Source organism: Stegostoma tigrinum, unplaced genomic scaffold (genome assembly GCF_030684315.1).
Source record: "Stegostoma tigrinum isolate sSteTig4 unplaced genomic scaffold, sSteTig4.hap1 scaffold_83, whole genome shotgun sequence".
NCBI classification, from domain to species: Eukaryota; Metazoa; Chordata; class Chondrichthyes; order Orectolobiformes; family Stegostomatidae; genus Stegostoma; species Stegostoma tigrinum.
In genome coordinates this window covers 1101948-1124433 of record NW_026728779.1, presented here as the reverse complement: position 1 = coordinate 1124433, position 22486 = coordinate 1101948, and the positions used below count along the sequence as shown (strand labels likewise).

At 44.4% G+C, this 22486-nt stretch overlaps 1 long non-coding RNA gene across 2 annotated transcripts in view; it reads right to left on the bottom strand.

Annotated features, from left to right (window-relative positions):
* Positions 1-17205, bottom strand: part of LOC132209303 (uncharacterized) — a 34578-nt gene extending 17373 nt beyond the window's left edge. Inside the window, exons 1-2 of one of the 2 annotated variants that reach the window (XR_009445407.1) lie at positions 16847-17205; positions 1794-1945 (exon numbers count right to left, since the gene is read on the bottom strand). This is a non-coding gene — a long non-coding RNA (uncharacterized LOC132209303). The remainder of the gene's footprint in view (positions 1-1793; positions 1946-16846) is intronic. The other variant, XR_009445405.1, reaches the window with a different exon arrangement.
* Positions 17206-22486: the final 5281 nt, after the last annotated feature.

Below are 22486 nucleotides of genomic sequence, written 5' to 3'. Positions count from 1 at the left end.
ATTATGCAAACCAGCCTTCCATTCATTGATTCCACCTGTACTTCCCACTGCCTCGGGAAACCCACTGACAAAATCAAAGGCCCTTCTCACCCAACAATTACACTCTCTTCTACCTTTGACTGAAGGGAAGATGTAAAAAAGTTGGTATACATGTGTGAAAAGATTCAAGAACTGCATCTTCACCGCTGTTATTGGGGATCTGAATAGAACACTTAAAATTTTAAATCTAGAACATAGAACATAGAACAGTACAGCATAGAACAGTACAGCACAGAACAGGCCCTTTGGATCTCGCTCTCAGTGACAGCTACAGAGAAGATGTACAATGTTCCATTTCACAAATGCACTTTGTATGGTATGATCTGTCTGTACTGCATGCATAAGAAAACTTCTCAGTGTACCAAGGCACAAGTGACAATGATGACTCAAATCAAATTGACTGTGTGCGAGAGAGAGGTGAGCATATGATTGTGTTCAAGAGTGCAAAGATGGTGCATGAAAGTGTGAGTGTGCGCACGACAGAATGTGTGCGCCAGTGTCTGTGCTTGAGAGTGTGTGAAAAGAATTAGCACAAGGAGGGAGTGTTACAAGCATGCATGAGGCTGTGAGAGTGTCTGTGAGAGCGAGTGACTTTGAGAGCAAGCAAATTTTCAAGCATAAGTGTGTGAGGGAGAGATTTGTCGGGGGGGGCGGTGGTGTGTGTCTGTGCGTACTTGAGAGTATGAGCATTGGCAAAAGATCCTGCAACAGTGCATGCAAGTATGCCACAGCATGTGTGCAAGACCGTGCTTGACTGTGTGACAGTACGGAGTATGAATGAGTGAGAATGTGACAGAATGTGTGAGTGAGAGACTGTGTTCCTGGTTCTGTGTGTGTATGGATAGTATGTTTGAGCATGAGGGATAGGATATGCATGTGCAACACAGTGTGACTGTGAACTTCTGTTTGTGCCTGTGAGTCAAGTGATGGGGGATAACAGCGAGAGGAGAGATAATGACAGAGAGAGAGAGAGAGAGAGAGAGAGAGAGAGAGAGAGAGAGAGAGAGAGAGAGAGAGAGAGAGAGAGAGAGAGAGAGAGAGTGCGTGAGAGAGAGATGAGATGAGGAATAAGAAATGATGAGTGGTCAATACCTGGAGGAAAAAAAGAACCGTGTGTGAGCATTAAGAGAAGCCGCTGGCTGTAATATGGAGGCTATTGTTTTACTGATTGTACGAAACGAAAAGCAAGTGTCACCTCTTGGTGTTCGGGGACAGGAGATGCCCATTAGAGAAGGAGATATAGTCAGCCTTGTTAGAGACAGCAGACACTTTGCAAATGCATAGAAACTAAAATTAAAGCTTTCTTGTCAATGTGTAAAGAGGTGAGACAAATATGACCGGCTAATATTGTACCTTTGCGCTCAGTAAAATGATAGAATCATGATTCAGGGAATCCTTACAATGTGGAAACAGGTCCGTCAGCCCAACACGTCCACACTGCCCCTCAAAGCATCCCACCCAGACCCATCCACCTATAACTCACCTAACCTACACATCACTGAACACCTTGGGAAATTTAGCATGGCCAATCCACCTAACTTGCACATCTTTTCACCGTGGGAGGAAACTCGAGCACCCGGAGAAAACCCATGCAGACACATGGACAATGTGCAAACTCCACACAGACAGTGACCTAAGGGCGGAATTGAACCCAAGTTGTTAGTGCCATGAGGCAGCAGTGTTAACCAGAGCCCCTGTGCTCTTTATTATGCTCATTAAGCTGCAAGCATTTTTTTTTAAGAAAGTAAACTTACCATCGTCACAGGATGCGAGTGCTTTCAATTTCTGTCAGCTTGGAGAACTTTATCCGCATCTGCAAGGGCAAGGTGATGGCAATGGTGTGAGACTGGTCAATATTCTGCAGCTCGCCGTGCAAAAAATTAACAGCATTTCCAATGCTTTTTACCTCGGGGCATAACAGAAAGACAAGAACATGAAAAAATCCTGAAATCTTCCTCCAATTTCCATCTCAGATGGACCATCCCTTCATCAAAAGCCACAACCAAACTGAACAGTAACTTGGTTCACTCCAAATCAACTATAACGCTAATTTCCAAAACTCAATGTCCTGTTTTTCGAAGATATCTGCATGTTCCATGTAAAATCATGTATTTTCCACTGCCTACCAGGCCAATCATTTGTTCACTATGATCTCTGTCTCTCTCTCTCTCTCTCTCTGTATCTTGCCCTCTTTGATTTCTGTAATTCACGCCCTCCCTACCCTCAACTACCTGTGCTCATATGCTCGAGGCTTCTCCAATTTTCTGATGTTCGTGCGAATGCTTTAAGATCCCCGCACTGAATGTCAGCAATTTTTTTCAAAAGCCTCAATGACGACTGCCCAGTGGCTCTGACATCCATATTTATCACTATGAAGTGCTTTGAGAGGTTGATCATGGGTCACATCAACTCCAGCCTCCCACATTACCTTGATCCACTGCAATTCACCTACTGATGCAGCAGATCCATGGCAGATGCCCTCTCCTTGGCTTTACACACATCTCTGGAACGTCCAGATAACAAGGGCATCTACGTCAAGCTCCTACTTATTGACCACATCTCCACCTTCAACACCATAATTCCATCTGCCCATCCTGGGCCTCCTGCAGTGCCACAACAATGCCACTCAAAGGTTGCAGGAACAGTACCACTTATTTTGCTTGGGAACCCTGCAGCCTAATTGTACCAGTGTGGACTTCACAAGCTTCAAAATTTCCCCTCCCCACCTACATCCCAAAACCAGCGCAGCTCATCCCCACCTCCCTAACCTGTCATTCCTCCCACCTATCCACTCTCCCACCTCAAGCCCTACCCCCATCTCCTACCTACCAGCCTCAGCTCCACCCCCTTGGCCTGGTCGTCCTCCCTGGACTGACCGATCCCCTCCCTAACTGCCCACATACACTCATCTTTACTGGCTCTATCCGCCGCCTCTTTAACCTGTCTGTCTCCTCTTCACCTACCTTCTCCTTTATTCAGAGACAAAGGGAACTGCAGATGCTGGAGAATCCAAGATAACAAAGTGTGAAGCTGGATGAACACAGCAGGCCAAGCAGCATCCCAGGAGCACAAAAGCTGACGTTTCGGGCCGAGACCCTTCATCAGAGAGGGAGATGGGGACAGGGTTCCGAAATAAATAGGGAGAGAGAGGGGGAGGCGGACCGAAGATGGAGAGAAAAGAAGATAGGTGGAGAGGAGAGTATAGGTGGGAAGGTCGGGAGAGGATAGGTCAGTCCAGGGAGGACAGACAGGTCAAGGAGATGGGATGAGGTCAGTTGGTACGAAATGGAGGTGCAGCGTGAGGTGGGAGGAGAGGATAGGTGAGAGGAAGAACAGGTTAGGGAGGCGGGACAAGCTGGGCTCGTTTTGGGATGCAGTGGCGGGAGGGGAGATTTTGAAGCTTGTGAAGTTCACATCGATACCATTGGGCTGCAGCGTTCCCAAGTGGAATATGAGTTGCTGTTCCTCTGCACCCTTCGGGTGGCATCATTGTGGCACTGCAGGAGGCCCATGATGGGCATGTCGTCTAAGGAATGGGAGGGGGAGCTAAAACCGTTCGCGACTGTGAGGTGCTGCTGTTTACTGCGAACCGAGCGGAGGTGTTCTGCAAAGCACACATGAGGTTTTTTTCTTCTAGCTTGCACTCACTGGAGCACTGCAGCAAGCCTGAGACAGAGATTTTGGACAGGGATCATGATGGGGCGCTCAAGTGACAGGCAATTGGAAACCTGGGGCCATTCTTACGGCCAGAATATAGGTGTTCTGCCAAGCGGTTGGTCAGTCTGTGTTTCGTCTCCCCGATGCAGAAGGAGACCATATTGTGAGCAGTGAATACAGTAGAATAGATTGAGTGAAGTGTGGGTAAATCGCTGCTTCCCCTGGAAGCCTTGGATAGTGAAGCAGGAGGAAGTAAATGGGCAGATGTTATGCCTTCTGTGGTGGCATGGAAAGTGCTGTTGGGTTATGGGGAGCTGTTGAGAATGGATAAGGAGTGGATCGAGGTGTCCCAACGGAATGGTCCCTGCGGAAGGCTGACAAGAGAGGGGAGGGGAATATATGCTTGGTGGTGGGTTCTTGTTAGAAATCGTGGCTGATGTTCTTCTCGATGTGGATATTGATGGGTTGGTCATTGAGGACCAGGGTACCTCATCAGGGGTGAGGCCAAAGTGTAGGACATGGGTTGGACATGGCTGAGATCTCTGTCAACCACAAACGCAAGGATGCTCAGTTGAGGAAGAATGTAGACATTTCGGAATCCCTCCAGCAAAAGATGATATCATGAGAACAAGTGGATCTGTCTGGACAGTCCTGTCTGAAGATTTTGTGATGTAAGACTCTGTTGTTTGTCATAAAGGATATGGTTGAGTGATCATATTCAAATAGAAGAGTCCAAGAATGTGAGGCTGGAGAATGGGTTGAGAACCATGCCTCTAGGATTCCTCTGCATGTCTATGCTTGGCTTGGGCTACTATGGTTACCTTGTCCCAGTTTTGTATGACAGGCGTGATTCTCCACCCATAATGCAACCAACAAGCAGATACAATTGGGCCCCCACATACAAACCCATACAGATCAAAACCGGAAATGACAGTACTCATGGTAACAGACCGGACAGTATAAATTCCAGACAGAGTAGAGTAACATTGTTTTGTTGGAGGCTCTAGTGATGATGTCATTGATCATGGTGACGAAACGTCTCAATGAAAACAAGCCAACTCGGCGAGCAAGTCAACAACCGCAATTTGAACTACCTTGTTCAAGTGTTTCATTTTTGATCTTGAATGTTAAATCTCGCTCCAACACAGGGATGGAAGATGACAGTCAACAGCTGCATTCTAACTAATTCATATCGAATCATTGTTTTGACCAGTTCGGAAACATGTAGGTTAGGTGGATTGGGAATGCTGAATTACCCACATTGCCCACGGATGTGTAGGTTAGGTATATTCGCCATTGGAAATGCAGGCGGACAGGGATAGAGTAGGGAATGGGGATGGGTCTGGGTGGGATGCTCTTTGTAGGGTTGCTGTGGACTTGTGGAACTGAATGGCCTGTTTCCACACTGGGGATCCTATAAAACTAGGTTTTACTCAATTCAAGAGAGAGAGAGTTTATCAATTGCTAAACGCAAGAAGTCATAAGGCACCACAAATATGCACAAGTTAGACACAAGAAATTAGCTCAAAAAACATAAAAGTTAAGAGGGATACGGATAGTTCAGAATTTGGATTGTTTGTGAAGAATAGAAAGTGGGATGTTGTGGCCACTAAGTTGGGCGATCCCTGTAATGCTGATATGAATTCAGCAGTTAATTTTGAGATTCTTGTTGAAACTCTTTTGACCTTGTTTCTTTTTGACATCGCCCTGGTTTGCAGAGCTCAGAGCAAGAGATTGTCTTTTCTTCTTAGCTGCAGCAGAGGCCTATGAAATGGCTGTCCTAGAACTGCGACCTCCACAACTCCGTAGACCACACGAGCATATTCGCCCAGGAATACACACACACTGACATTAAAGAACTATTGGGATAACAATACTCAGCATGGGACTGGAAAGGACAGCATGCAGAAACAGAAAACAGCTGTAAATAGTGTCAAGAGGTCAAATAAAGTTATAAAGCTAAATTAATGACTCTTTGCTTGCGTGCTCATTGTATTCAGAACAAAATCAACAAATTAAGAGCACACATACAGGTTGACGGGCATGATTTGAGAGCTATTACAAAGACATGGCTATAAGGAGATCAACACTGGAGGTAAATGTGCAGGGCTACGTGACATTCCAAAAAGACAGGCAGGAGGGAAACTGACTGTAAGCGATGAAATTACTGAGAGAACAAGAAACAATCTTCAATCAGAAGATGTAGAATCCAATTTTATTTATTTGTTAATGGGAGGAGGACATCACTAGCTACGCAGTGTTTATTGTCCATCCCTCGTTGCCCAGGGGACAGTTCAGAGTCAATCATATGGCTGTGGGTCTGCAGTCACAAGTAGGCCAGACCACGTAAGGATGGCAGTTTGCTTTTCTAAAGGACATCAGTGAAGCAGTTGGGTTTTTCTGACATTTGGCAATGGATTCATGGTCATCATTAGATTCTTCATTCATGATTTTCTTTTATGTTCAATTCAAATTCCACCATCTGCTGTGCTGTGATTTGAACACAGGTCCCCAGAATGTTATCTAACTCTCTGAATTAACAGTCCAGCAATACCACCACTGGGCCATTTCCTCCCCAATCTTGGAACAAGAAAACCTGTAGCTGACTCCCACATGGGGAAAAACACTGAACCAGGAGCTTCTTCAAACGGGGTGATCGCCTCTCCTTACATTTTAAGATAGCTATGAACAATTAGGAACTTGTGGGAAGCTACTAAATTGGGGGAAGGAGTATTAGGTAGGAGCTGAGTAGTATTCATTGGGAGGAGCTTTTATTGAACAAGTCGACATTTGATACGCGGGAGTTATTTAAAGACCTACTGATCAGCGTTTAGAACTGGCCTATTCCAGGGAAGGAGGAATGACAAGGATGGCAATCTAAGGACATACGGACATAAGAAATAAAGCAGGAGTAGGTCATCTGTCTCTTTCAGCTCACTCCGCCATTCAATAAGGTCATGGCTGATCTTTGTGCGGACTCAGCTCCACTTACCCCGCCATTCACCATAACCCTCAATTCCTTTCCTGTTCAAAGATCTATCTGTCTTGGCCTTTAAAACATTCAATCAGGGAACCTCAACTGTTTCACTGAGCAGAGAATTCCACAGATTCACAACCCTTTGGATGAAGCAGCTCATCCTCAATTCAGTCTTAAATCTGTTCACCCTTATTTTGAGGCTGTGCCCCCCAGTTGTAATTTCACCCATCAGTGGAAACAACTTCCGTGTATCTTTCCTATCTATTTCTTTCATCATTTTAAAAGTTGCTATTAGAACACCCCTCATTCTTCGAAGTTTCAGTGAGTGCAATCCTAGTCTCCTCAATCTCTCCCCATACAGCAACATTTTCAATTCTGGAATCATTCTTGTGAAGCTCCTTTGCACCCCCTCCAGTGCCAGCACATCCTTTCTAAAGTGAGGAGACTAAAACTGTACAAACTACTCTACATCAAGCTTTACCAGCACCCTATACAACTGGAGCATCCCCTCCCGATTTTTAAACTGCATCACTCGAGCTATAAGGGACACTATTCCATTTGTTGCCTCAATTACCAGCTGCATCTGCAAACGTTCTGTGATTCATACACAAGGTTGCCCAGCTCCCTCTGCATAGCAGCATGCTACAATTTTTCACCATTTAAGTAATACTCCATTTTGCCCTAATTGCTACCAAAATGGATAGCCTCACATTTACCATCATTGCACTCCATCTGCGAGACCCTTGTCCATTCACTTAAACTTTGTGTCCATCTGCAGATTTTCATTATCCTCTTTACTCTACCACTCATTTTAGTGTTAAATGTGATTTGTGAACTGTAATAGTACATGGAACAACACAGCGCAGAACAGGCCCTTTGGCCCTCCATGTTGCGCTGACCTGTGAACTAATCTAAGCCCATTCCCCTACACTATCCCATCAGCATCCATTTGCTTATCCAAGGGCTGTTTAAATGCCCCTCATGTGGCTGAGTTAACTACATTGGCAGGCAGAGCATTCCACCCCCGTACCACTCTCTGAGAAAAGAACTTGCCTCTGACATCTGTCTTAAATCCATCACCCCTCAATGTGTAGCTGTGCCCCCTTGTACCAGCTGAAGTCATCATCCTCGGAAAAAGACTCTCACTGTCCACCCTATCTAATCCACTGATCATCTTGTATGTCTCTACTAAATCCCCTCTCAGCCTCCTTCTCTCCAATGAGAACACACCCAAGTTCCTCAGCCTTTCTTCATAAGACCTTCGCTCCAGACCAGGCAACATTCTGGTAAATCTCCTCTGCACCTGTTGCAACGATTCCACATCCTTCCTGTAATGGAGCGACCATGCAATATTCAAAGCGAGGCCGCACTAGCGTTTTGTAGAGTTGCAGAATGACATCACATCTCCGCAACTCAATCCCTCTACCAATGCAACCTAAAACACCATCAGACTTCTGAACAGCACTATCAACCTGGGGGGCAGTTTTCAGGAACCTATGTACATGGACACCAAGATCCCTCTGTTCATCTCCACTACCAAGAATCTTTCTGTTGACCCGGTGTCCTGCCTTCCTATTATTCCTCCCAAAGTGAATCACCTCACATTTATCCGTATCAATCTCCATTTGCCACCTTTCGGCCCAATTTTGCAGTTTATCCAAGTCTCCCTGCAACCTGCAACATTCTTCCACAATGTCCACCACTCCATTGTCTTTAGTGTCATCTGCAAACTTACTAACCCATCCACCAATGCCTGCATCCAAGTCATTTATAAAAATGACAACAGCAGTGGTCTCAAAACAGATCCTTGAGACACACCACTAGTAATCAGACTCCAGGCTGAATATTTTCCATCAACCACCACTCATTGCCTTCTTACTGAAAGCTAGTTTCTAATCCAAATGGCGAAATCTCCCTCAATCCCGTGCCTCTGTATTTTCTCCAATAGCCTACCATGGGGAAACTTATCAAAGGCTTTACTCAAGTCCATGTACACCACGCCAACTGCCCGACCCTCATCCACATGATTGGTCACCTTCTCAAAACACTCAATGAAGTTTGTGAGACACGACCTGCCCTTGACAAATCCATGTTGACTATCTCCAATCTCATTGTTGCTTTCTAGATGATTATAAATCCTATCTCTTATAATCCTTTCCAAAATTTTTCCTACAACAGACGTAAGGCTCACAGGTCTTTAATTGCCTGGGTCATTCTTACTGCCCCTCTTGAACAAGGGTACAACATTTGCACTTCTCCAGTCCTCTGGTACAAAACCTGTAGACAATGAGGACTCCAAGATCAAGGCCAAAGGCTCCACCACCTCCTCCCTAGCTTCCCAGACAATCCTCGGAAAAATCCCATCAGGCCCAGGGGTTTTATCTACCTTCACACGTTGTCGAATTGATAACACTTCATCCTTACTAACCGTAACCTTTTCAATTCTAGTAGCCCGTAACTCAGTCACCTCCTCTGCAATATTCTCCTGTCGCTCAGTGAAAACAGATGAGAAATATTCATTTAGCACCTCTCCAATCTCCACAGCGTCCACACACAACTTCCCACTTCTGTCTTTGACTGGCCCTTTGCCTAGCCCAGTCATCCTCTTATTCCTCACATACCTATAGAAAGCTTTAGGGCTCTCCTTTATTTACCAGCCAATGTCTGCTCATGTACCCTCCTTGCTCTTCTTAACTCTCTCTTTAAATCCTCCCTAGCTAATCTGTAGCTCTCCATCACCTCATCTGAACCATCTGGTCTCATCGTCACATCAGCCTCCCTCTTCTGCTGAACAAGAGATACAATTTTTTTAGTAAACCACGGTTCCCTTAGCTTATTGCTTCCTCCTTGCCTGACAGGGACGTACCTCTCAAGGACATGCAATATCTGTTCCTTAAACCAGCTCCACAATTCAATTGTCCCCATCCCCTGCATTTTGCTAACCCATTCTATGCCTCCTAAGTCTTGCCTAATCGCACTACAAGGGAGGAATGGAGAAGCAGATAGTGAAGGGGACTATCAGAGATTACAGAACAGAACAGAGATAGACTGGAGAGTTGGGCAGATAAATGGCAGATGGAGTTCAATCCAGGCAAATGCGAGGTGATGCATTTTGGAAGATCAAATTCAAGGGCAAACGAAACAGTAAATGGAAAAGTTTTGGGGGAAATTGATGAACAGAGAGATCTGGGTGTTCAGGTCCATTGTTCCCTGAAAGTGACAATGCAGGTCAATAGGGTGGTCAAGGCGGCATATGGCATGCTTTCCTTCATTGGACAGGGTATTGAGTACAAGAGTTGGCAGGTCATGTTGCAGTTGTATAGGACTGTGGTTCGGCCACATTTAGAGTACTGTGTCCATTACCAAAAGGACGTGGACGAGAGGAGGAAAATTTAGGGGAGATATGCATGGCAAGTTCTTTACACAGAGGTTGGTGGGCACCTGGAACGCATTGCCAGCAGAGGTGGGCAACGCAGACACATGAGCATCTTTTAAGATATATTTGGACAGGTACACGGACGGGCAGGGAGCAAATGGATACAGACCGTGAGAAAATAGGTGACTGGTCAGACAGAGGATCTTGGTCGGCGCAGGCTTGGAGGGCTGAAGGGCCTGTTCCTGTGCTGTAATTTTCTTTGTTGTTTTGACTGACTGGAGTGAGGGAGGGAGGGTGCGACGGCTGGAGTGAGGGAGGAATGGATGGCTGGAGGGAGCGAGCGAGGGAGGAATGGATGGCTGGAGGGAGGGAGCGAGGACTGACAGGAGGAAGGAATGGATGAATGGAGGGAGGGAGCAGGAGGAGGGGGCGGGGGGTAGGACGAGGGGGTTGGGGGGAAGGAGGAGGGGCGGGTGGGGAAGGGAGGAGGGGGCGGGGAGAGAGGAGGGGAGGAGAGGGGGTGGGTTCGGTGCCAGGCAGCTGTTCAGGCAGGTACCAGAGATAGTGGGAACTGCAGATGCTGGAGAATCCAAGATCTTGGCCTGCTGTGTTCATCCAGTCTCACATTTTATTGTTCAGGCAGGTAGCTGTGCCCAGGAGCCGGGCGAAGAGGCCTTCTCCCACCTCGGATCCCCGCTCCCGGCCAAGGCGGTGCAGGGCCGAGCCACTGAGCAGCGAGCGCTCCAGCAGCCTGGATGCCTGCTCCTCGCCCAGTGGTCATGCTGGAGGCTGTAGGGGTCCGGGATAGTGGTACGCTGATCCCGATGCAGAACAGCTGGGTCCTCAGTCCCCTCCCGCGAAAAGGGTTCCAGACAGTGGACTCGTCACCGAGGCAGAGTGGGGGGAAAAGGCATGAGTAGGAACAGGAGAGGAAGGGGATTGACTGAGAGGGAGAAAGAGACAGACTGTGTGTGTGAGAGAGAGAATTAGAAATGCAGTCTGATTGCGGATGGGTTGGGTTTAAACAGATTTTTAAACTTTTTAAAAAAAAACTCAATGCTCCCTGCTGAGCGGGTGGAGATGCACGGATAGATAAACACACGGCGAGAGGAAGAGAGACACAGAGAAAGACAGAGCGCCGGGGGTGGGGGCAGGGGAGAGGGAGAAGTTCACAGGGAGAGACGGAGAGACGGAGAGACAGGGGAGAGACAACGGCAGAGACACACACAGAGGGAGGCAGAGACAAGACGAGAGACAGAGAGGAGCGCGCGTGCGCACACACACACACACACACACACACACACACACAAGAGACAGAGTGAAAGAGAAAGAAAGAGAGACAGAAGTGCACAGCGAGGTGGCAGAGACAAGACAACAGAGAGAGAGAGAGAGACATAGACACAGAGTGAGGCACACACAGAAAGATGGAGAGACAGAGATTGTGTGTGTGGCGAGGGGTGGGTTTGGAGAAAATGGGAGGGGGGAGCTAAGGCGAGAGAGAGAGACACAAAGAGACGAAGACAGAGTCGTAGAGTTGTGCAGCAGGGAAACAGACCCTTCAGTCCAACTCCTCCATGCCGACCAGATGTCGTAAATGACTAGTTCCATTTGCCAGCATGTTGCCCATATCCCTACAGACCCTTCCTATTCATGTGTCCATGCAGGTGACTTTTAAATACTGTGATTATAATAGCCTCTGGCACTCCTCTGGCAGTTCATTCCATACACAAACTACACTAGGGAGAACACATTGGCTCCAAATCCATCTACCATCCTCAGAGAAAAAGAACAGGAAATAACATGACCAACCCAAGGAAACCTAAACACTTGAATAGAAAGCGGGACCGAACACCAGCGCTTCACTGGAGGCTCACTGATGATTTTGCCTGGAATGGTGACGAATCATCTGAAAACTAACCTTCCAGCTCAGTGAGCAATCTTACATCCAAAACCTCAATCCTGAGCTAAAAATCTTCTCAAAACTCGATAATACTTTGCCACTTGATTGACAGATGCATCCTATTTTTTTAAAAAAATAAACTTTTTTTGTTCGATGTATGACTGACTGACCAGTGTTTATTGTCCTTCCTTAACTGAGACTTGGGAACTCTGCAGCCCAATGGTATCAATGTGGACTTCACAAGCTTCAAAATCTCCCCTCCCACCACTGCATCCCAAAACCAGCCCAGCTCGTCCCCACGTTCCTAATCTGCTCTTCCTCTCCCCGATCCCCTCCTCCCAGCTCAAGCCAAACCCCCATTCCTGACCTACTAACCGCTTCCCGCCCCCTTGACCTGTCTGTCCTCCCCAGACTGACCTCTCCCCACCTACACTCACCTCTATTGGCTTCATGTCCGACCCTTTAACTTAAGACCATAAGATATGAGTCTAAGTAGGGCCATTCGACCCATCAAGTCCACTCCGCCATTTAAATCATGGCTCATGGGCATTTCAACTCCACTTCCCTGCACGCTCCCCGTCGCCCTTGATTCCTGTGAGATCAAGAATTTGTTGATCTCTGCCTTGAAGGCATCCAACGTCCCGGCCCCCACTGCACTCCGTGGCAATGAATTTCACAAGCCCGCCACTCTCTGTCTTAAGAAAAGTCGTCTCATTTCCGTTTTAAATTTACCCCCTCTAATTTTAAGGCTGTGCCCACGGGTCCTAGTCTCCTGGCCTAAAAGAAACAACTTCCTAGCGTCCACCCCTTCTAAGCCACACATTATCTCGTAAGTTTCTATTAGATCTCCCCTCAACCTTCTCAGCTCTAATGAGTACAATCCCAGGATCCTTAGCCGTTCGTCGTATGTCAAGCCTACCATTCCAGGGATCATCCGTGTGAATCTCCGCTGGACACGCTCCAGGGCTAGTATGTCCTTTCTGAGGTGTGGGGCCCAACATTGGACACGGTATTCTCAATGGGGCCTAACTAGGCCTTTATAAAGCCTCAGAAGCACATCACTGCTTCTATATTCCAACCCTCTTGAGATAAACAACATTACATTCGCTTTCTTAATCATGGACTCTACCTGCAAGTTAACTTTTAGAGAATCCTGGACCAAGAATTCCAGATCCCTTTGTACTTCTGCTTTACGAATTTTCTCACCATTTAGAAAATATTCCATGTCTCTATTCTTTTTACCAAAGTGAAAAACCTCACATTTACTCACATTCAATTTCATCAGCCATTTCCTGGACCACGCTCCTAAACTGTCTCAATCTTACTGCCGCCTCTCCACCTCCTCAGTACTACCTGCCTGTCTACCTATCTTCGTATCATCGGAAAACTTCGCCAGAATGCCCCCAGTCCCTTCATCCAGATCATTAACATATAAGGTGAACAGCAGCGGCCCCACCACTGAACCCTGCGGGACACCATCGTCACTGGTTGCCATTCTGAAAAAGAGCCCTTAATCCCAACTCTCTGCCTTCTGTCAGACAGCCAAACCTCAATCCAGGCCAGTATCTCACCTCGAACACCATGGGCCCTCACGTTGCTCAGCAGCCTCCTGTGAGACACCTTATCAAAGGCCTGTTGGAAGTCTTGATAGATAACATCCGCTGGGTTTCCCTGGTCTAACATACCTGTTACCTCTTCAAAGAATTCTAACAGGTTTTTCAGGCACGACCTCCCCTGACTAAATCCATGCTGACTTGTTCTAATTTGACCCTGCACTTCCAGGAATTTCGAAATCTCATCCTTGACAATGATTCAAGAATTTTAATCAACTACCGAGGTCAGGCTAATCGGCCTGTAATTTTCCATCTTTTGCCTTGATCCTTTCTTAAACAACGGAGTTACAACAGCAATTTTCCAATCATCTGGGACTTTCCCTGACTACAGTGACTTTTGAAAGATCATAGCCAAAGCCTCTGCTATTTCCTCAGCCACCTTCCTCAGAACTCTAGGATATAGCCCATCGGGGCCAGGAGATTTATCAATTTTTAGACCTTTTAGCTCTTCTAGCACTTGCTCTTTTGTAATTCCTACCATCCTCAGCTCTGCCCCCTGGCTCTCCCTAATTGTTGGCATATTACTCATGTCTTCCACTGTGAAGACTGACGCAAAGTACTTATTAAGTTCTTCAGCTACTTCCTTATCTCCCACCACTTGCCTTCCAGCATCAATTTGGAGTGGCCCAGTGTCTACTTTTGCCTCACGTTTGTTTCTTATGTATTGAAAGAAGCTGTTACTATGATTTCTGATATGACTAGCTAGCCTACCTTCATATTTGATCCTCCCCTTCCTTATTGCTTGTCTGTCTCCTCTGCACCTATCTTCCCCTCTATCCATCTTCAATCTGCCTTCCCCTCTCCCTATTTCTTTCAGAGCCCTCTCCTCCTCCCTCTTTTCTGATGAAGGGTCCAGGCCCGAAACGTCAGCTTTTGTGCTCCTGAGATGCTGCTTGGCCTGCTGTGTTCATCCAGCTCCACACTTTGTAATCTTGGATTCTCCAGCATCTGCACTTCCCATTATCTCTGATGCCAATTGTTTTTATTTTGTGGACAGCTGCTATCAATAGCAAACCAAACAAAAGCTTCATTTGTCATTGTCAAAATTGGTAATAGCCCACGAGCTGCAGAGTGAACAAAAAAAAGTTACCCATTTGCTTGTGACTCTCAGATGGATTTCTTTCCGATTTATTTATTCTTTAATGAGACATAGCTGTTGCTAATTGTCCAGCACAAATTGACTTCTTGAACAGCTTCATGTTGCTGTACACAGACCCACAATGCTGTTCCAAAAGAGATTACTAATATTGACTCAGGAACAATCATTCATTTCCAAATCAGTTTGAGAGTAGCTTGGAGGTGATTTTTACTGGGATTAGTGCTACCATGTCTGATGTCCTTGACCTTGAAGATGAGTTTTCTAAGTCTGGAAAGGCGGGTGTAAGAATAGTTGGAAAAAAATGTGGCAGTGCATCTTGTATATGGACACATTATTGTGTCTTGGAGTTGGTTGTGGAGAGAATGGATACGGTGCCAATCAAGGGGCTGCTTTGGTCTAGACTCAAGATCGTTTCCAGTGTTGTTGGATCTGCACCATCATTGACACACTTCTGACTTGAGAATTGGAGGGCGGCTGCAGGCTTCAGAGTCAGGAGTTTCTACATCAAATCGCAGAGTCGTTTTGCTTTGTTCCTTTGTCTGTTAGTCTGTGGTCCCAAGTGATATCTAAAACCAGGTCATCTTTCTTGTGAGCTTGTTATCCCAAACTTAAAATTTATGTTGAATATCAGATGGAATTTGTTTTATTGACTCCATTCTGCAATCATGTCGATCTGAAAATGTTAACTGCATTAATTAATACTAAGCAGAAACAGACTTTGTAGTAAATGGTTTGACGATTTTCTGTGTCTGGAACATCCCTCTTCCTTCTTGAACGAAGATCGTACCAACCTATGGTACCAAACTGCGAGTCAAACGGACAGGGCTCATAATCTTTAAATTCCTAATCAAAATTAGTGTAATCGTATGGTTCTGTGCAATAAAAGAGAAAGAATAAACAGGTTCCCACAATTTTGCTGATGTTTATGAACAGAATGCACAAATTCAAAAGTTTGCGCTGGCATGTCTGCTTCCTCCAGCCTGTTTAAACTGCTCCATTCAATGTGAAATTTGTGATAAGTTTTAGCACACAGGTCTGTTTCATCTGTGCCACCGCCTTCAGAGTGTATTCAATTCTTATAGACATACATGCTTTCCCCCTTTTCCAGTAATACATTCCTTGAAGAGTTCAATGATATTTGGATGTTAAATCTTATCCTCATATTCTTTAGATTCTCAATCATCACTGAATCTGATGTCACCGCCATTCCATACAGTGTCAAACAGGAGTCAACTGGCATATCCAAATTTTAATTTGAGTTTAGTGCTACACAAATATATTACTTTTTAAAAAATTATATTCAAGTCAACATTAACATTTCATTCCCTGACAGCGGATGAACTTACTTTTAAACTCCAATTTTCCTTCAGTATTAAGAGAGGTGAGCCTTTTTGCAAGCGCCGAAAGTCTCCAACAGTTTATGCTAAAGCTTGAGGAACTGTAAGTTTCACAAATATGTTCCTATTAAACACTAATTCCTATCGAAGCAGTATTCAGCTACACTTGTTCAACTAGACAGCAGAAATGGTCAAGATTTTAAAAGCGACTAAGTACTTTGAAGAGGAGTCACTCTTTGAATTAAATTCCATGATGGTGTGTGTGAGTCCATAGGTTCCTCACTCTCAATGAACCATTCAAACTGACATGCAACTACTGAAACACACAGACAAAAAAAACATGAATGTTAACAGTCACTAGGATTTTGAGAGTGATTTGGAACTTGTATTCAATACCTTCTGGGGTAAATCTGTTCCAATCTGGATAGTACTCATTTATCACCATCCCACCTACCTTCCCCAGCACCTCCTCCCTCTCCACACTATTTGTTTCTGAGCTCCCATCCACCCTCCATTTTGGAGGAAGGGTCCTGACCCAAAACATCAACTTTCTTGAGCCTCTGATGCTGCCTGCTTTCCCCCAGCTCCACAATGTGTTATCTCAGACACCAACTTTGGCAGTTCTTACTGTCTGGATAACTCATTCTCACCTTGTAACAAGTGATTTATCGTCATTTTCTTTTCAGATTACACATGTACATGTATATACATAAATATGCATGTGACACCTTTATGCCTGAACCACGAACCGAGAGGATTTTTAAAATAGTCTCTTCATATCTGCATGCAAGAGAAATCAAGGTCATAATTTTCATTTTAGGAATCACTTAAACACTCAAAGTACTCACAGTCAGTGTCCCATTTCCTTGACCAGTCAATTTGATGAGAATATTTCGTCCAAGAGGAAACCGTAACAGTAATTATATTTTATCATCAAACTCTTCATTGCATCACCAATATTTCCTTGTCTGTTTGAAATGTAAGACAATGAAATAATCATGGACAGATTGGCCAACAATGTAATTTAATGTGTGTTATGGCAACTGAAAATCACAACCATTGAAGAGTGTTCTTTAAAATGCTGTTATCATACAACAGAGTACTTTTTGAGATGCAGTGATGAATATAATTCCTGAGATGCAAAAATATATGCTGAATTAATTCCAAAGAATAACTTGACAATTAAAAAGAAGCTAAGAATCTCTTTACATCGTGATGCTTGTCAGATTGCCACTAGTCAATGGAAATCGTTCAGAACGATAATTTATTGCCAGATGAAAAGGAAGCGTACACATTTCATTTTTACATCTCATCCAAGAGACAAAAAAAAACACCTTTACGAATTCATTGTCAAACAACAAGACTCACTCAAAAAGTCATTTGGCCCATTGAATTTCCTCCACCATTCAGTGAGATCATGGTTGATCTCATTACATTTATTATTGTACAACATTGCCACCAAGCCCTCCTGAAAGCTAATACATTCCAATCCAAGTAACATCCTGGTAAATCTCTGTTTCTGTGCCATGCCTTGTCTTTGCAAATATTTTTGAGTCATCTACAAATTTAGCCACAGCACATTCACATTTTCCTCAAAGTCATTAATAAACAAGCTCAAGACCTGTGGTTCCTTCAGCGTTGCCCCATTTCTTACTCACAAGCCAACCCTGGCATCTCTGTCCATTTGTCTGTTCTTTCGATAGGACATGTATCATTGGATATTTAGTTCCCAACACTTATCCCCTTACAACCACATGTCTATGATACCCAGAACAATACATCTGTCAATTTCAATCTGCACCACAAACTCATTCACTTGGTTTAATACACTCCCTACAATTAAATAAAAGACCTTCAGTCTGGCATTTATGGCCACCCTTCTTATCTGCTGCACCTGAAATGAGACTCCTGACTATTTCCATACTTTTTGTCCTATTACTTGCTCTGGAAACTTTGCTGAGCACTTACTAGCTTCTAACTTTTTCCATAATTTTCCATGCAACTGGACTCACCCGCTCCACACTTTTCACTTTGATGCCCTACCCCCAGACCTAGCTATGTCTTTTGCCAGGATACTTGTCCCAATATGATTCTCATCAAGCCTATGCCACCGGAACAACTCCCTCCTTCCCCATACCAATGCCAATGTCCCATGAATTCAAACACATTTCTGCCATGCCATCATTTGAACAATGCATTTACATCTTCAGTTTTGTTCACACCGTGCCAAATTGCTCAGATAAGAATCCCGAGATTATTACCTTTTGGTTCTGCCTTCTCACTCAGCACCTCAGTGCTCATAATCCCTCAGCAGAACCTCTTTCCTCTTTCTTCCATATCAATGGTACCTGTGTCCACCACGATAGCTGGATTTCTACACCTCCCACTTCAAATTCCTTGGTAGCCAAGACGGAATATCCTAAACCTGGGCGCCAGGCAGGCAACACTACTTTCGAGACTCTCGATCCTAGTCACAACCAACAATGTTCATTCCGCTAACTATACTACCTCTGATTATAACTACATTTCACTTTTTATCCCCTCTTGAATGTCCCCCTGTACCACCGTGCTATAGTCAGTTTACTCATCTTCCATATACCCTGACCTCTCATCCACACAGGAAGAAAGAATCTCAAACCTGTTCGATAAGATCAAAGGCCAAGGTTCCTTCTGCACGACATCCTGGATCCTTCCACCTGCCCTGTCCTTAGTCACAGTCTCACGTCCCTGGCCACTGACCGAGCTTCAGGTAGTTAATCTAAGGTGTGTGACTGCCTCCGGAAACAGAGCATTCCCTGGTAACTCTCCCCCGCATGATTTGTTGATTGGTCGAAACTGAAATTCCAGTTCATCAACCCTGAGCTGGAGTATGGTGTCTGACCATTCCCCCGTCATGGAGGTTTAAATCATCATTGGCCCGGCATCTCCATTTCAATTACTTAAATCTTAATTTGATTTAAAAACATTAGTTTGTAGCCTGTATATATTTCTCCGATTTACTTTCAATCTGAAAATTACCGATAATAGATTCTTAAACCAGTAGCTATCACCAACCAATGAACCGGGTTCACCTTCTGGGTCCCCGCTTCTGGCTTCAATTTGTCCTGTCTCAAAAAAAAAAGCTGACCAACTATCAGGCAAAAAAAGCAAGCAAATAGCACCTCTTACCCTCTGCACTGACTTACCACATTGCCACCAAATTCCCCAAAATATCTATTCACTTGGTGCATTTCACTGTAGATGTGATCTCTCCTTCCTGGCCATGCAAAGCCTACTGATCCATAGCAATATACTACCTTCAAAACCTCAGCTCTTAGCTTATTACTTTTGAGTACATTCTCAAATGTTTGCTCAAAGTCCAAATACAACACATTTACTGGTTTTCCTCTACTAATTCTGGTTGGGACTTCCTCGAAAAACCCAAACAAATTAGCCAGACATAATTTCTCTTTCGTCAGGCTATGGTGATTCTGTTTGATTAGATTCTGATTTTCCAAATGTCCTGCTATTATTTTCTTCACAGTTGATTGCCACATATTTCCAACAATTTGCCTCTCTCCTTTTTAAATAGGGATGTCACATCGGCAGTTTTCCAGCCCTCAGATGCTTCTCGAGAATCGAAACCTTTTTCAGAAATTACAATCAATGCATACACCAACTCTGAAGCTCCTTTGTTTGGAATCATAGAAAGTAAACCATCAGGGCAAAGAGTCTGATCTGCTTTTACTCCATTAGATTGTCTACTACTACTTCTGTAATGGTAGTGATGGTGTGGTAGTGATGTATTTAATTCATTACTAAAGAATACAGGGATAAGGGGATCCTTGAAGTATCTTCCACTGTGAAGACTACCCTTTCCTCATTATTGTTGTTTCTTGATTTGAAAATTAAACGGGCCATCTCAGCCTAGCATATAATTGATGGCATTACCTCGAAAACCTTCTCTGCTAAAGTGTTGAATAGATTGCTACCACCTGAAAGAAGTAATTCTTCCCCTGAATTAACAGGCAACTAATATGAAAATGTGGCCTCTGGTCATAAAATATTTCACAAATGGGAGCATTCTCTACGGATATACACTATCAAGCCTCTTAAGAATCTTAAATGCTGAAAAAATAAGATTTCTCTCAATCTTATAAATCCCATCCGCCCAACATTCCTAAGCATGGCAATCCCCTCCTCCATTTCCGAAATCAACCCAGGCAACATTAGGTGTACGGCCTCCGCAGCAGGGGCCCTGTGGCCGGACACCAGTTATAAGTTACCATCCTGCTGCCCCTTCTCTACTTCTGTTTGCGATGCAGTCCTCTGTCCATCCTAATATACTACCCTTGAACCCATGGGCTGCTTTCTTTTGAGTCACCTTATGAGTTGTAATTTATCAAATGCTTTTTTGAAATCTAAACGTACTACATCAACTGGTGGACCTTCATCAGTCATGTTTGTTTCCATCTCAAAGCACTGTAGCAGGACCGCGGGGGCACATCGCCGCGAGCGGCTCAGGACCAGTGAATTCAAATATGAAATTACACGAAAGACAGCATTGAATTTAAAGCATCAAGAGAAAAGGGATTTGGAATCGAGCATTAGTTTGTGGGGATGGAGCAGCGCTTAGAATATTGAGTTCAATTCTGGTTGCTTCATTATAGGAAGGATGTGGAAGCTTTAGAGAGGGTGCAGAGGAGATTTAGCAGGATGCTGCATGGAATGGACGGCACGTCTTATGATGAAACATTGAGGGGGGGCGAGGACTTTTTCCATTGGAGCAAAGAAGAATGAGAGGTGACTTGATAGAGGTATGCAAGATGATGAGAGGCATAGCTGGAGTGGATAGTAAGATTTTTTTTCCCAGGGCAGAAATGACTATTACGAGGGGGAGAAATTTTAAGGTGACTGGAGGAAGGAATAGGGGAGATGTCAGAGGTAGGTTCTTTACACAGAGAGTGGCGGGTGTGTGGAATGCGCTGCTAGCAGTGGTAGTGCAGTCAGATACATTTCAAGACTTTTAAACGACTCTTGGATCGGCACATGAAGGATAGTAAAATGAAGGGTATGCAGGGTAGTTTGATATGAGTGGGATAATAGGTCGGCATAACATCGTGGGCCGAAGGGCCTGTACTGTTCTTTGTTCTCTGTTCAGCCAAAGGTTCTTTCCTTTTGAGGAGAGGGTAATTGATTGTAGTTTTTAAAAGACAGAACTGGAGGACAGAGAAAGATATCAAGGAAGGTTGCACGTTAGTGACAGTATCAACAAGTCCACAGCAGATGCACTCTGAGTAACTACACTGTTTTGAAGGCGAGAGGACCGATGCTATCAGTTAAGCCCCTCTTGTTCTTGTATTGTGTACTTCTGATATCGGCGCAAATGGACAACCTCACTCTCCTGCTAAGCTGCAGAACGAATAATGCTGCAATATTTGTCAACCCCCAAATGGGCATTGATACATTCGTAAATCTCACATCAATAAACTTACATCTCAAGGTTCTCACCTTCTAGGACTGTTTGTAGTGGTAAATAACCCAAGCGAGGATGTTTGGCAAAGTATTTCTTTGATCTGAAGTTATTTTTCAGCACCTTGGTGAAATCACGCACATCTTCACCTGATGTTGTCTAAAAATGTAAAATAAATCAAATTTAGTTAAGAATTAATAATGAACTAATCTACTCAACTCACTCTATAATCCATGCTATTCCTGCTAAATGTCTTTGAGGATGTAAAATTGAAGAGTCTGCAACTCTGAGGGATAAAGTCGGCTATCTTTCTGTAAGATTATGATCAAGGTTAGATATGTCTGAATGTGAGTTTCGGACAATTAAGCTTGAGTTTCATAGAGTCATACAGCATGAAAACAGATCCTTTGGTCCAACCAGCCTATGCTGATCACAATCCCAAACTGAACTAGTTCCACCTGCCTGTGCTTGGCCCATATCTCTCCAAACATTTCTATCATCTTTCTATCTTCTGGGTACATCACCTCAGCAGATTTCTCCATCCTGTGGCCAAATACTGAAACTATCCAATTAAATAATTTCAAATGATACACAGATCCAGGATTCACATTAGTGGCCTTTCTGGTTGAATTCCGAATTATTTTAACAATAGTGCATTTCGTTGTCCAATTATGCCATGTAATCCAGTGATCCAAAATTCATCTCATTGGGTTTAATTTGTTTGTTTTTTTGTCTTGTGTCAAAGATGAGATCAATACATTGGTGAGAAATTATCTTGGTTTGGAGATTCAAAGTCACTATAGTCCCAGTTGGGACCACAGGTCTGCTCTCACAGTCGAGAGAGATAACTGGAGGTGGTTGAAATTGAAGGTTACCACACCTCAGATGAGGAGAGAGGTTGAGAAGAAGATTCCTTCATTGTAACTTCAGACAGTGTCGGATCCCAGGCTGTTGGTATCACTCTGAATTACAAACCAGCCAACTGGCTCCCAGGCAAAATAGACAATCAGTTTGGGTAGAGATAAGGAACAGCAAA